This window comes from Urocitellus parryii, unplaced genomic scaffold, assembly GCF_045843805.1.
Source record: "Urocitellus parryii isolate mUroPar1 unplaced genomic scaffold, mUroPar1.hap1 Scaffold_37, whole genome shotgun sequence".
NCBI classification, from domain to species: domain Eukaryota; kingdom Metazoa; phylum Chordata; class Mammalia; order Rodentia; family Sciuridae; genus Urocitellus; species Urocitellus parryii.
In genome coordinates, this window is record NW_027553327.1 from 3504237 (window position 1) to 3516922 (window position 12686).

A 12686-nucleotide genomic window follows, 5' to 3' on the forward strand; every position below is an offset into this window, starting at 1 on the left:
TGATCAAGGTCAGAATGAGGGATATATTTATAATCAAGTTGAAAAATCCGAAGGTGTCCACTTAAACATCTTGGTATGTTATATCCAAATGTTCACTCTTTACCACGGAAAAAGGAAATTTTATCCAGAAAACGTTAAGGTCTTAAGAAATAAATACTCACATTTTTCTTCCATGTATACAAGGTGGGTTTTTGGGTTTGCTTTGGTTTGTTTTGTTTTTGTGGTACTGGGGATGGGACTCAACAAGTTAATGTTAATCTTATACTTGACCCATTTTATTAATGTATTTAGATGTTGGCAACTCTGTGAAGTTGTGATGTTGAAGCAGAAAGAAGGGATAAGCCTACCAGAAAAGAAAGGAGAAGAGGAAACAAAATAAAGGGGAGGGGCCATTCTTAATGCCTTAAAATTACAGGAGATATTACTTCTTTGATCAGGAAGTTTTGAAAAGTATATTTTCTGCCAAAGAAAGAAAGAACCCCCCCCCCCACACACACACATACCACACAGAGAGAGAGAGAGAGAGAGAGAGAGAGAGAGAGAGAGAGAGAGAGAGAGAAAATAAAGCAACTTGAAAGATAAGAGTGGTGAATACAAGAAAGGATTCTGCAAAGTTTCTCTAAATATTCTGGATAATATTATCCATCCAGATTTTCAAACCATATTCTAAAACATAACCTTTAATTAGTTACTGAAAAAAACAAGTGCTTTAAAACATTTATTAGAAGTTGCAGGAGCTGCAAATGAAAGTCTGAATCTGTTTATTATGAAGAGGGAGTCAGGTGGGATGCCTTCTGTTTGCAGAGAGGGCCATTTGCACAGTTTTTCCCCCCTTCCAGAAACCAACTAAGAATGATGCGTGCACATAAGCCAGCAATGGTGGACCTAGGAACACAACAGAGATATTCAAACCTGGTGATGAACATAGACTAACAACTTCAGGGTGAAAGATACTTTGATTCCTAAATTATTTCTGGATTTCAGAGGAAACTACCATCTTGGTCAAACTGCCTATGAGGGGACCCTGCTAACAGCCAAGAGGGACGGGGTAATGTCATTGGCCTGGGAAAGGCTGAAGTCCATGAGAATGGGTTGGATTCAGAGGACAGGTCTCTATGTAACTTCAGGTCTCTAACATGAACTCTTCACAAGCTTTGACACACTTTGGACTAGGTTTCTATAAAATTTCCACCTCTGAGTCCCCTTCTCGGGACCAAGGTGGCAGTGCACCCCCAAATTATGTCACAAATGCCTAGCCCTGAACTCTTGAGGCAGAGTGAGTAAGGGATTCTGGTGAGGTGAATCCTTTTAATCCATAAACAGATTCTCTACTTCCAGACCTGGCTGATCCTCAGGGTTACCTAGGACAGAGGTGGGAAAGGAAGGCAGCTTTTAAATGTGGGCTGTGAGGGGCCTATCTTATTTAGGAATCAGAAATTCCTATTTAACTCCCAAATTGGCATTCTGTAAGATGAGAGGCAAGGCGAATCTGATCACCAGGCAGCCACGAACATGGGTGGGAGCAGGAGTAAGGGTCCACTGATCCAGAGGCATGGGTGCATCTCCTGCAGCTCAGTAAGGGGGCAGGGATCTGCAGCAGTTTAGCCAGACTACCAAGCTGCAGGACTGAGGTCTTTGAATCTCCTGGCCCAGAGCCAAAAGTAGCTGCTGCCTGCAATTGCTCTTGTGCTGTTGCCCCAGGACACTGGGCCAGAGATCAAGTACCTTGATTCTAGGTAGCACATCCCTAGGTCCATCTTTATCTCTGGGCCAAGGATACCTGTTATCTGCCCTTGAAATGCTGTGTGCTTAGCATGGCGTATTTGAAACTTGAGCGTGCACAGAAATCTCCTGTAGTGTTGGTTAAAATACAAATTTCTGGGTCCCATTACAGAGTTCAAGATCAGTAGAACTAGAGTGGGACCCAGTGATCAACTTTTCAGGTGCTGCTGCTGCACACTTAGAGAACCATTGCTTTAGTCTGCTTTTTCTCATCTACTTATCTTATTTTATTTGCTATTTGTTCTTTTTCGATATACATGCCAGTTGAGCGTATTTTGACATATTATATATACATAGAGTATAACTTATTCTAATTAGGATCCCATTCTTGTACATGATCTCAGTCTTTCTTTGATTAGGAGGGAAAAGATATTGTAGTATCTAGGGCATATGACATGGGATGATATGGCTGACAGGTTGAGGCCCAGGAGTGCTGTAAGAGAAACAAAAAGGCTATGGAAAGGTGAGGTTTAATGTGTTAGTCAGCTTTCTGTTGCTGTAACAAAAGAGCTGAAGAAAACAACCTAAAAAAATAAAGATATTTTGGCTCATGATTTCAGAGCTTTCAGTCTGCTTAGTTACCTCCCTTGTTTTGGGGCCTGAGGCAGGGCAGTACATCATGGCAGAAAGGTGTGGTAGAGTAAAGCTGCTCACCTCATGGCAGCCAGGAAGCAGCAAGAGAACTGAAAAAAAGGGAGTGTAGGACAAATGTAATCCCCACAGGCATGCCCCAAAAGACCTACTCCCTTGAAGTACGTCCCGCTTCCAACAGTTTCCACCACCTTCTAATAGTCCATTTAGCTACAAATTCATAAAAGTATTAATTGATCCAAGGCTCTCATTACCACATCACTTTGTAAAAGCTTCTCCTCTGAACGCAGTTGTCTTGGGAATCAAGCTTTCAACACATGAGCCTTCGGACACATTCCAGCTACACACTGTAACAGTCAGCTTGAGTAGTTACTGCTAACTCCTTATTTGAAGAAGCAGAGGCTAGAGGATCTATGTTCTTTCTTGCCCAAAGGGTACGTGGGGTATTTAAAAATTGTCCTTTCCTTTCCCAAATCTCACCAGAAGAATGACAGTTTTTCTTAAGTCCCTCAGAAACAAAAGACCTAATTATTCACTAATCCACACTGGCACCATTAAGACACTCCAGAGACCAGCCCAAGAATAAAGGTTTTTCTTCAGACAATTATTTGTTATTGCTGAATCAAAGTGCCATCTCTACTCAATCTATACTACACACACACACACACACACACACACACACACATTGAGCACCTGTTTTATACTTCATTTGGTTCCAGGAACTGTACATAAAACATAATCATTCCTGCTGAAGAGCAGATGATTAAGAAAAAAATTAAAGGGAGGTAATTACTATGTAGAAAAACAAAACAGAAGGTGAAAGAAGGTATGGCAGTTGAGCTACAATTTTAAACAAAGTCGTTACACAAGATGTCATTAGAAAACAAAGACTTGAAACAAAAAATTTAAGCTTGGTATAGCTAGAGGAAGAGTGTATTAATTTCAGGGAAATCAAATGCAAATACTTAAAGGTAGGGTGTTTACCAGATGTATTCACTGAACAGAAGGAGGTCATGTGACTGGAAATTAGTGGTAGGTTGTTATAGTTTCAATTTGCAATGTCTTCCAAAACTTCTGTGGCGAAAGCTTGGTCCTCAATGTAGCAGTGTCCAGAGGTGGGGCTTTTGGCAAGTGACTGAATCATGAGGGCTCTCTTCTGGTCAATGTATTAATCTACTAATAGATGAATAAACTAGTAGGTGGAGGTGGAACTGTAGGCAGTAGGGCATGGTGGGAGGAAGTAGCTCACTGGGGGTATGGCCTCGGGGATTGTTAGGTTCAGATATGAGATATCCCCCCAAAGCTTCTGTTAATGACGGACTATTTTGAGGTGAGATGATTGTAAGTCCTAAAAAGTCCTAACCTAATCTGTTCCATTCTAGTTTGAATAGGCTGACGGGGTGGTAATTTTTGGCAGGTGTTGTGTGATAACTGCAGGAAGTGGATGTCCTAGAAGAGTTGTTCTTCTTGTGATCCCTTCTTCTGTTTCTCTCTTATTCTCCCTCTGCCCCCATTTCCTTGCTGCAATGAGAGGAACAGCTTTCCTTTGCTAGACCCTTCCTCCATGCTGGGCAGCCTCACCCTGGGTCCGGAGCAGCGGAGTTAGCTCTCCATGGACTGAGACTGCTGAAACTGTAAGCCCCAAATAAACTTTTCTTCTCTAAGTTGTTCTTATTGGGTATTTTGGTCACCATTACAGAAATGCTAACTAAAACAGGGACTCTGTCTTGTGCTGGGATGCTTTTTCTCTCTCTTCCTGGCTACCATGAGCTGAGTAGCTTTCTTCCCACCATCTCCTTTTGCCCTGATGTTTTGCCTCGCCTTGAGCCCAAAGCCATGAAGTCAGTCAGTCATGAACTGAAAAGTTGTGAGCCAACATAAATCTTTTCTCCTATAAGTTGTTTATGTTGGATATCTTGGTCACAATGACAAAAATCTGGCTAAAACACGGGTAAGGTCATAGAGATAAATGGAAAGAGAGTTCATAGGTCATTGTTTTTATTTATTTATTTATTTATTTATTTATTTATTTATTTATACTATGAATGAGAACAAAGCTAGGGGAGCTTCGAAAGAGATTCAGAATGATGATCAAAAATACATTTTAGAAGTTTCACTCTGATTGCTATATGAAAAACATACTTGCTTTATGTTAAACCACTTTGTGGAATCTTTTTGTAAACCAATATAGTTACACACACAAGTTCAATGACCAAAGGAAAAAAAAATCTCCTTGAAACTATAGATAATTTACTCTTCAGAGTGAATTGTCTTTAAGTCAACAGGTTACCAGTTCTACAAGTCCCAGGGAACTGAGTTAAAGAAAAGAAATTTCCTTGATTCCAAATATGAGAATGTACCCTGATTGGGTTCTCAGAGTGGTAGAAAATCACAACTAGTAGTTTATAAACAACCGTGCCAGTGCATTTATAATTCTGGTACCATAATGCCAAACAGGGATAGCCACTCGTTAGTCCTCTTTTCTGTGTATTGTGGAACATCATGATTCTGTAAATCCCCAAATTCTTTCCAATGTTTCCAAATTCTTGAAAAATATTAGGTGGATAAAGACTAAAATTCAACACCTGCACGGACAAGGTCCTTGAGATATTAATGGGAGAAGATATTGAAATACAGGTGTTGTTTGAATTGATAGTACAGTAAATTCAGGTTATTATAGTCAATCTAGAACTTATAAACTAGATTTATGTCTATTTTTTAGTAACTTAGGTGTGTGAACTGGGGCAAATCACCTTCTGAAGCCTTATTGTCTCATCTGCAAATTAAAGTTATGATGATGATTCTATTTGAAATGCATTTAAAAATTCATTATTATCTGATAAATACCATAAACATTATAAAGAAGTAGGGAAATAGTCTATCAAATTTTAATTTTTTTTATTAAACCTTTGTTTCTAGGGGCTGGGGATGTGGCTCAAGCGGTAGCGCGCTCGCCTGGCATGCGTGTGGCCCGGGTTCGATCCTCAGCACCACATACCAACAAAGATGTTGTGTCCGCCGAGAACTAAAAAATAAATATTAAAACAATTCTCTCTCTCTATCTCTCTCTCTCCTCTCTCACTCTCTCTTTAAAAAAAAAAAAAAAAAAAAAAGCCTTTGTTTCTAGTAAAGGGAATAATATTAACTAATCTTTCTCTGTATTGATGTTTATTGCCTTGGTAAAATTAGAAATAAGAAATAATGAAAAAGAATAGAGGCAGGAGGAAAGATAAGAAAAATTGTGTGATTGCCATATCTGTGTGAATGATTTAGGTCCTGGTTACTAGCAGAAGAGCTGTTTCCTAAACTTCAAAATTTCTTTTAAGAACTCCTGCTGCATCTCTGGCACATAAAATCAGGGGAAGAAATATATATATCTGGTTTATAAAGTAAAACCTGAGAACTAGTGACTTGATGTGTGTGTTCTGGGCAGCAGATTTCTTTATAGCTGGACAATATACTACTTGGATCACTAAGAGTGATGCTAGACATACAGTACAAGGGTTTTGTTTATCATCATACTATTTCAACCCTTCATCCTCCACTCTCGAAACATATGATATTGCTTAAATGCCTGGCAACTTCCCTTTTTTTTCATATCTTTCTTCCTGTTTCTACGTTTATGGATTTTCTATTCACTAGAGACATTCAAACATTTCTGGTTATTGCTGTGTAAAAACCACCCCACACTTGGTGATTTAAAGTGTCATTAATTTATGCTCATGGATTCTGTGGGTCAGAATTCCAGGCACAGCTGGGACATCTTGTCTTGTGAAGTCTTCATGGCTGCTTCATGAAGTCCAGGGTACTAGTTGGGGCGATGTGAATGACTGGGGTGTCTCAAATGGCTGAAGGTTGGAATCCTCAGATTCCCGTGACAGGCAGTAAAGCTGGCCTCTTGAGATTGTTGACCTATACAAAAACCTTTTAGATGGCTTCATGTTTTTGGTAGCATAGCAACTATATTGAAAGAGTGAGATAGTGTAGCATAAATTTCCAAAGGACTAGAAGGAAGTTTCATTGATTTTTAATGACTTAATCACAGAAATCATGATCTTTCTCTGGTGGTTGAAGCAGTCAAACATGCATCTAGAGAATTCATGGTGATAAACCTTGCCTCCTAATGAGAAAAGTGTCAAAAACTTTATAATCATTTAAAATAGTTCCACATACACTAAGTATAAGTGTTCACGTAGCACACAGACTAACTGCTAAATATATTAGTGAGAATGTTTATTTTGTTCCTTGTCGGGTACTTTCCTATTATCCATTCTCTTCAACAAACAGTCCAAATGCTTCAGGCATTGTAGGTCAATATATTTCAGCAGAGGGAAATCTAGGTTTAAGTCAAATAGTGTATGGTATTATTCTGGACACAGGATTGGTCCTGGAAAGAGTATGTATAACAATTGATATCACTGGATGCACTGTCAGAGTCTTTTGAGAAGTTAAATTGTAATTCTTTTGAGATAGGCTCTCACTAAATTGTGATATTCCTGCCTTGCCTCTAAATTGTGATATTCCTGATTTGCCTCGAATGTCTGGGATTATAGGCCTGTGCCACTGCACCTGGACTATCTGCTATGATAACACTGTGAGAAAGCAGTATGGGGAACTAAGCAGAGCAAAGAAGTTCACAGACAGGTGGAGTTGGAGCCTTGGTTGAACCATGTCTCCTCTGAGTCCTCTTGTATGTCTCACTTCCATTGTACCATTACACCATAAATTTAATTCATTGCATTGACCTGGATTTCATGTGTTTTTTTTTTGTTGTTGTTTATAACTTCAGTTCAGAAGCATCAGTAATGATTTTCTGTCTATATAAAAGGGAGAAATTAAATATTTAAAAAAATTAATCCCAAATCCTCTTAATAAGTTTCATCAGTTAATCCTTTTATACATTTATTGGTAAATTCTTTAAATTTGTGTGGTTCTAAAACTGTTTTAGCTGGAGAATGATGGAAACTGACCAATAAAAACAAACAATCTAAATCATTACTCAAACATGATTAATAATTGATCCTTTGGTTCATTTAAATCATTTTTAATTTTCAAATGTCTTCTATGTGCTTCTGTTGAGAATATAATTGAGATACACAAGATTCATATGCTATAAATGAGTTTATGACTTCCTTTTCAGCCTTCATGATCCAGATAAAACATGCCTTCAATTCCTTTTTAAAGCTCCCTGACACTGTGTGGATACTTCTACCACACAATCCACACTGCTGTGTGTATGTCTAGAGTTTTCTTTTCTTCCTATATATTGGAGATGCTCAGAAGATCACAGAATCAAGGAATGACTACCTAGATAGAAATCAGAGTAAAGAACATGAAAAATAGTTGATGAGTAACTTTATCAGACTCTTGAATACCTTATAGAGGGTGACTTTTTTAAGTTAATCTGGTAGTCATAATTTTGGTACCCTATTATATAGCAGAATTAAGAATTTTATCCATAATGATTGCTTAATTATGTACACTTGAAATATGTGAGGCTTAATTAATGATTGTTGATATTAAATCATCCAGATAAAATACATGAGCTTCCAAATATATGCTAATGCTATGCATAGGTACATTATTAGTATAAGCAATTTATTATTTTTCTTGACTTATTTTTCCAAAGCACCTCAAAATTCAAATGGAAAAAATATTATTATAAATGTATTAGCAAATTTAAGAAAAACAATGCAAAAAATGCTAAAATTTCTCCAAAACATTTCACTTTTCATGGAAATAGGGATGAGCTGGACCAATGGGATTGCTGGGTCAGGTAAAGCAATGAAAAATTCTGATCTGAGAAGCAATTTCTATGACCTTGAATAACTTCTTGAGTTCTTCTATTATAAATGATGCTGAGTAGCACTTGAAAAGTTAAGTTTTGTTAAATTAAATTGTTAAGTTCTTTTAATATTGAAAATGTTAATGTGGGATGATTGTATATATTATATGCAATTCTTAGAAATTTACATTCACAATTTCTTATTTTTAAAAGTGGTCTTTGCATGCCTAAATAATATTTTAAGATTTACATATATTTTACAGTCAATGGCACTTTTAAATATTTAGCAAGACCACTTTTAGCACCCCTACACCCACATACAGATACCATTCTTGTATTCTACTTAAGAATGGAATTTGGGTATTGTTTTAATGTTTATTCATGTTTATTAACTTGGTCTCGAGGATTGTTTTAAATTCTGAAAGGGCACTAGAGTTGAGTAAGATTCATATACAATACTCTATTTTTATCTCCCTATTGTGAATTTCAGCAAGTTTCCTAGTCTTGGTTTCCTTGTCAAAGGAAGTGAACTACACATTTCATACCAATTTTGGCCAAAATTCAGTTTGACTATATGTTGAAATCCTAGCAGGTACATAATAATGACTTAATTTTTTGGGTATCCACTTATTCACAATTTACTTCTTACGATATTCCCCACAGTAGCTATTCTAAATGGTTTCCACTTCCCAAGCCCTTACTGACATGTTGCATAATTTTTTCTTGTAAGTTCAAAAGCAAAATGTATGTAAAGAACCATTAACTTTATCATTGCCACCCAAATCACAGAGACACACATAAACATTCATTTCCATACACACAAGGAAGATTCATTTTAGAAATGATGTATGAGTGTCCTCTACAGAGGACAGGTAGATAATGTGCTGAATATATACTATCTAATCTTATTGTGGAAAACACTAAGTAGAGTATTAAATAGGCATTTAACATAAAACTCAGGTTTATATTAGATTTGGTTTAAAACCATGCTGCTTCCCTGTGTTCAGAGTTGTTCTAGCGGGCAGCCAGGGCAAATATTTCTACAGGGCTCCTATCTATAGTAACAATTTAAGTCATCCCAAATCAGATGACAGTGCTATTCTGGCAGCATAACCCCACTCAATTTTATGAAAAATAAGTAAGTCAGCCAGTGTGAGCAATCTGCCAACAAAGCTACTTTCCTGGAACCAGGGAGCCAGCTCCAGGGCCCCAGGAGGACTCCCTAGGCTCTAATTCTGAAACTACCAGATGTCAACTCCAAGGTACACATTGGTCCCTATGTAGGCTCTAAAACTCAGTTCTGATGACACTGCCTGCCCTGGCCAGTTGCATGCAACAGAGAAGGACTTAAGTTCCAAACAAGGCTCTCCAAAGTGTAGAAGACCCCTAAAGTGCAGGTCAGAGAAAATGTCCCACTTGTCCAGGTTACTTTTGTTAATTTCTGAACTAAGAAAGTTATAGAAATCACTTGACCTAGAAGCACTGAAAGTTCTGTTTTACTCAGAATCAAAACCCTCAGTTTCTCCCAAAAGAATTTTTAATAACTCAAAGATTAACTTGCACAGAGACCTGGTGATTACGCTAAAGACCTGTCTTACTATTTTCAACCTGTTGTTACAAATTACTATAGATAATGTGGCTTGATAAATAACAAATCTAACAGTTCTAGAGGCTAGAAGTTCAAGATCAAGGTGGAAGTCTACTAGGTCTTAGTGCACTGACTTCTCCTGTATCATGGCAGAAAAAAGAAAGAGCGTTCCAGGGTCCCCTTTTATAAGGACACCAGTCCCATTCATGAAGGCTCCACCCTCATGACCTCTTTAGTTCCCAAAGGCCCCAATTCATAATGCCATTACATTGGAGATTAGTAGTTAAACATTTGGGAAGACAAATATTAAGTTTGCTCGAGTACCCAATTCATGTAAATTTTATGAGCGCAATTTAAGGGAATAAGCTCATATAAATGTTACATTTCATTAAATTTAATACTCCATTAAATTAACAGGTTTGTTTTATGAGATTCTGTGAAAACGTTACCAACTTTTGTTACAATATAATGCCTCAATGATAGTCTTAGACAACAAATGAATTGGTTACGCCATCCTCAACATTGCTTGGTATTTCTTTCATTTTATTCCAAGGGATTTGGTAATTTAGCCTGCCTTCATCCACTCTGTGTGTGTGTGTGTGTGTCTGTGTGTGTGTTTCTGTGTGTGTGTGTGTGTGTGTGTGTGTGAGAGAGAGAGAGAGAGAGAGAGAGAGAGAGGGAGGGAGGGAGGAAGAGAGAGAGCACATGTGTTAGAAGTTACTTTATTGATTGTGAACACTTATTTTTCTTATGTATAGTAAAGCTTTTCTCTTTATCAGAAAATGGAAAATTGCAGCTATTTTTCTAAGGATCCTCTTTGTGTCTGTTTTCATATCCTTTATTTTGTTGTATTTTAATGCTGATACTGTAAAAAATTTTTAGAAGGTTAAATGGCAGTTAAAATTCAACACATATACTACCAATAATTGATAATTTGTCATAACTCCACCAATGTGAAAGTAATTTGAGTAATTGTGACTAATTTCATTTAGGGTATTAGGAAAGAATATTTACCTTAAATTTGGAAAATGGTAAGCTGGGGATTATTTGATTTTTGATACCAATTTGAAGCATTTTTCTGACAATCCTATTCATAGGAGCTGCCACTGAGGACTCACAGTGGCTGTCATTTCTCTTTGAGCTCAGACTCACCTCCTCTTGGCAACTTCCCAGCTCAATTGCCTGCCAGATGCTGCCTTCTTTCTGCTTCATCTTTTCTGCTCCCACTTGGTCGACTCACTATAGTGTTTGGAAGTTAGGTCCCTTACTCAATGAGCAACCTGCAACTAATAAAGAACAGGAACCAAATGATAATGACCCAGGTGCCTGTCCTTCTGTGCAAGGTTCTGGGAGGCATTTTGAATTCTTCTCAGAAGAACCAGTGAAGCCCTCCAGTGGAGGTATTTTCACATCCTTTCAAGGACTTACATAAACTTTTTCTTCTTTTATTCACCTCTCACTTCCACTTCCGGGATTGTATCCCAAATATATTCTTCACATCCAAGTCTTTGTCTCAGACTCTGTTTCTGGAGAAACATGGACTAGAGTAAGTCACCGACCTCTTCATCTTCATGGATGAGTGTAAATTCTCCAAGGATTTTTTTGATTAATATTTTGCAAATAATAAATGTGAGGAATTCATGTAGCCCTGAGGGTAGTGGTTATTTAGCCTAAAGAAAAAGAATGGTATTAGGGTTCTCTAGCCCAGTAGAGATAATAATATCATGTTTGCATTGTCCTAAAGAAAGTTAACTAAGCAATCATATGTAAGTTCCTTCTGCAGTTGCTTGCTCTTCAACTGCTCTTGTCTTCTTGCAGTTTTCCTTATTAATGAGGCAAATAAAAGTTTGACACATGTTCACTATCTGTTTTTATGAGACATAATTTTTTTAATGGCAAGCAGTGAAAACTACATCATGAATGTCACCTGGCTGAAGTGATTAAGATACTGCAGCTGTAGGATGCATTCCAGTTTCAGACATACAACAATGATTTGTTAGGATAATGGCTTCCAAACTATTTTTAATGTAAAGGGGTTTATCTTCAAAATGCAAATGATTTTACTTTAGTGTTTTCCAAACTGCAGTGGTAGCTCTCATCCTCTTCTCCAATCCACACACTGCCCAAACGTGGCGTGCAGTTGAGGAGGCATAGCAGTACCTTGAAAGGCTCTGAGGAAGTCCCAAGTCTCTAGAGCCCCAGATCTCTAAATCCTGGGTCTCTGGAGTCCCGACATGGCATGGAAGAGTGTAGAAACTTTCCTCCCAGCTTGCTACTCAACCTACCTCAAAGGACTCAGAAGTGTCTAGGGAGGGTCAATGGATAAGAAAATCAAGGCTGGAAACCAGAGGCTACACATCAAGGGTTCAACAAATGGAGATCACCAGAAATTTTGGCAATAGCAATACCCCAAGCCCCCTGTCTCCCACGTCCCTGTGCTTTCTACACATGGAGTCAGCCTCTGGAATGTAGATGCCACCTTGCAAAGGTGGAAATTAGACTATATCTGAAATGAAAGCAAGCCAGATATGACCTAAATCTCCTGGAATTAGGATTACATTTTCTGCCTCTAGGCAGAACAGCAGCCCAATATACCAAATCTATACATGGAGAGTTCAAGTGACATGTTTGCATCCCTGAGTTGTGCAAAGAGTGCTGGAAACATCATTATCACCACCCCTTGTATGGCCCTTGAATTCAGAAGCAAGCAGACAAACAATAACACCAAGAATTTATTCCACAATTAGGTATTTCACAGTGAATTTTACTTACCGGAAACTGACCACCCTCATCCTTATACCACACTTATTCTTTTACGTTCATGCAAATATTTAAGAACAAACTATGTATGAAAATGGGGTTGCATGTGTAATGAATTTCAGTCCATGAATATAAGATCTTGTATTGTTTGTGGAGTTTACAAAGTCCATACCATATACA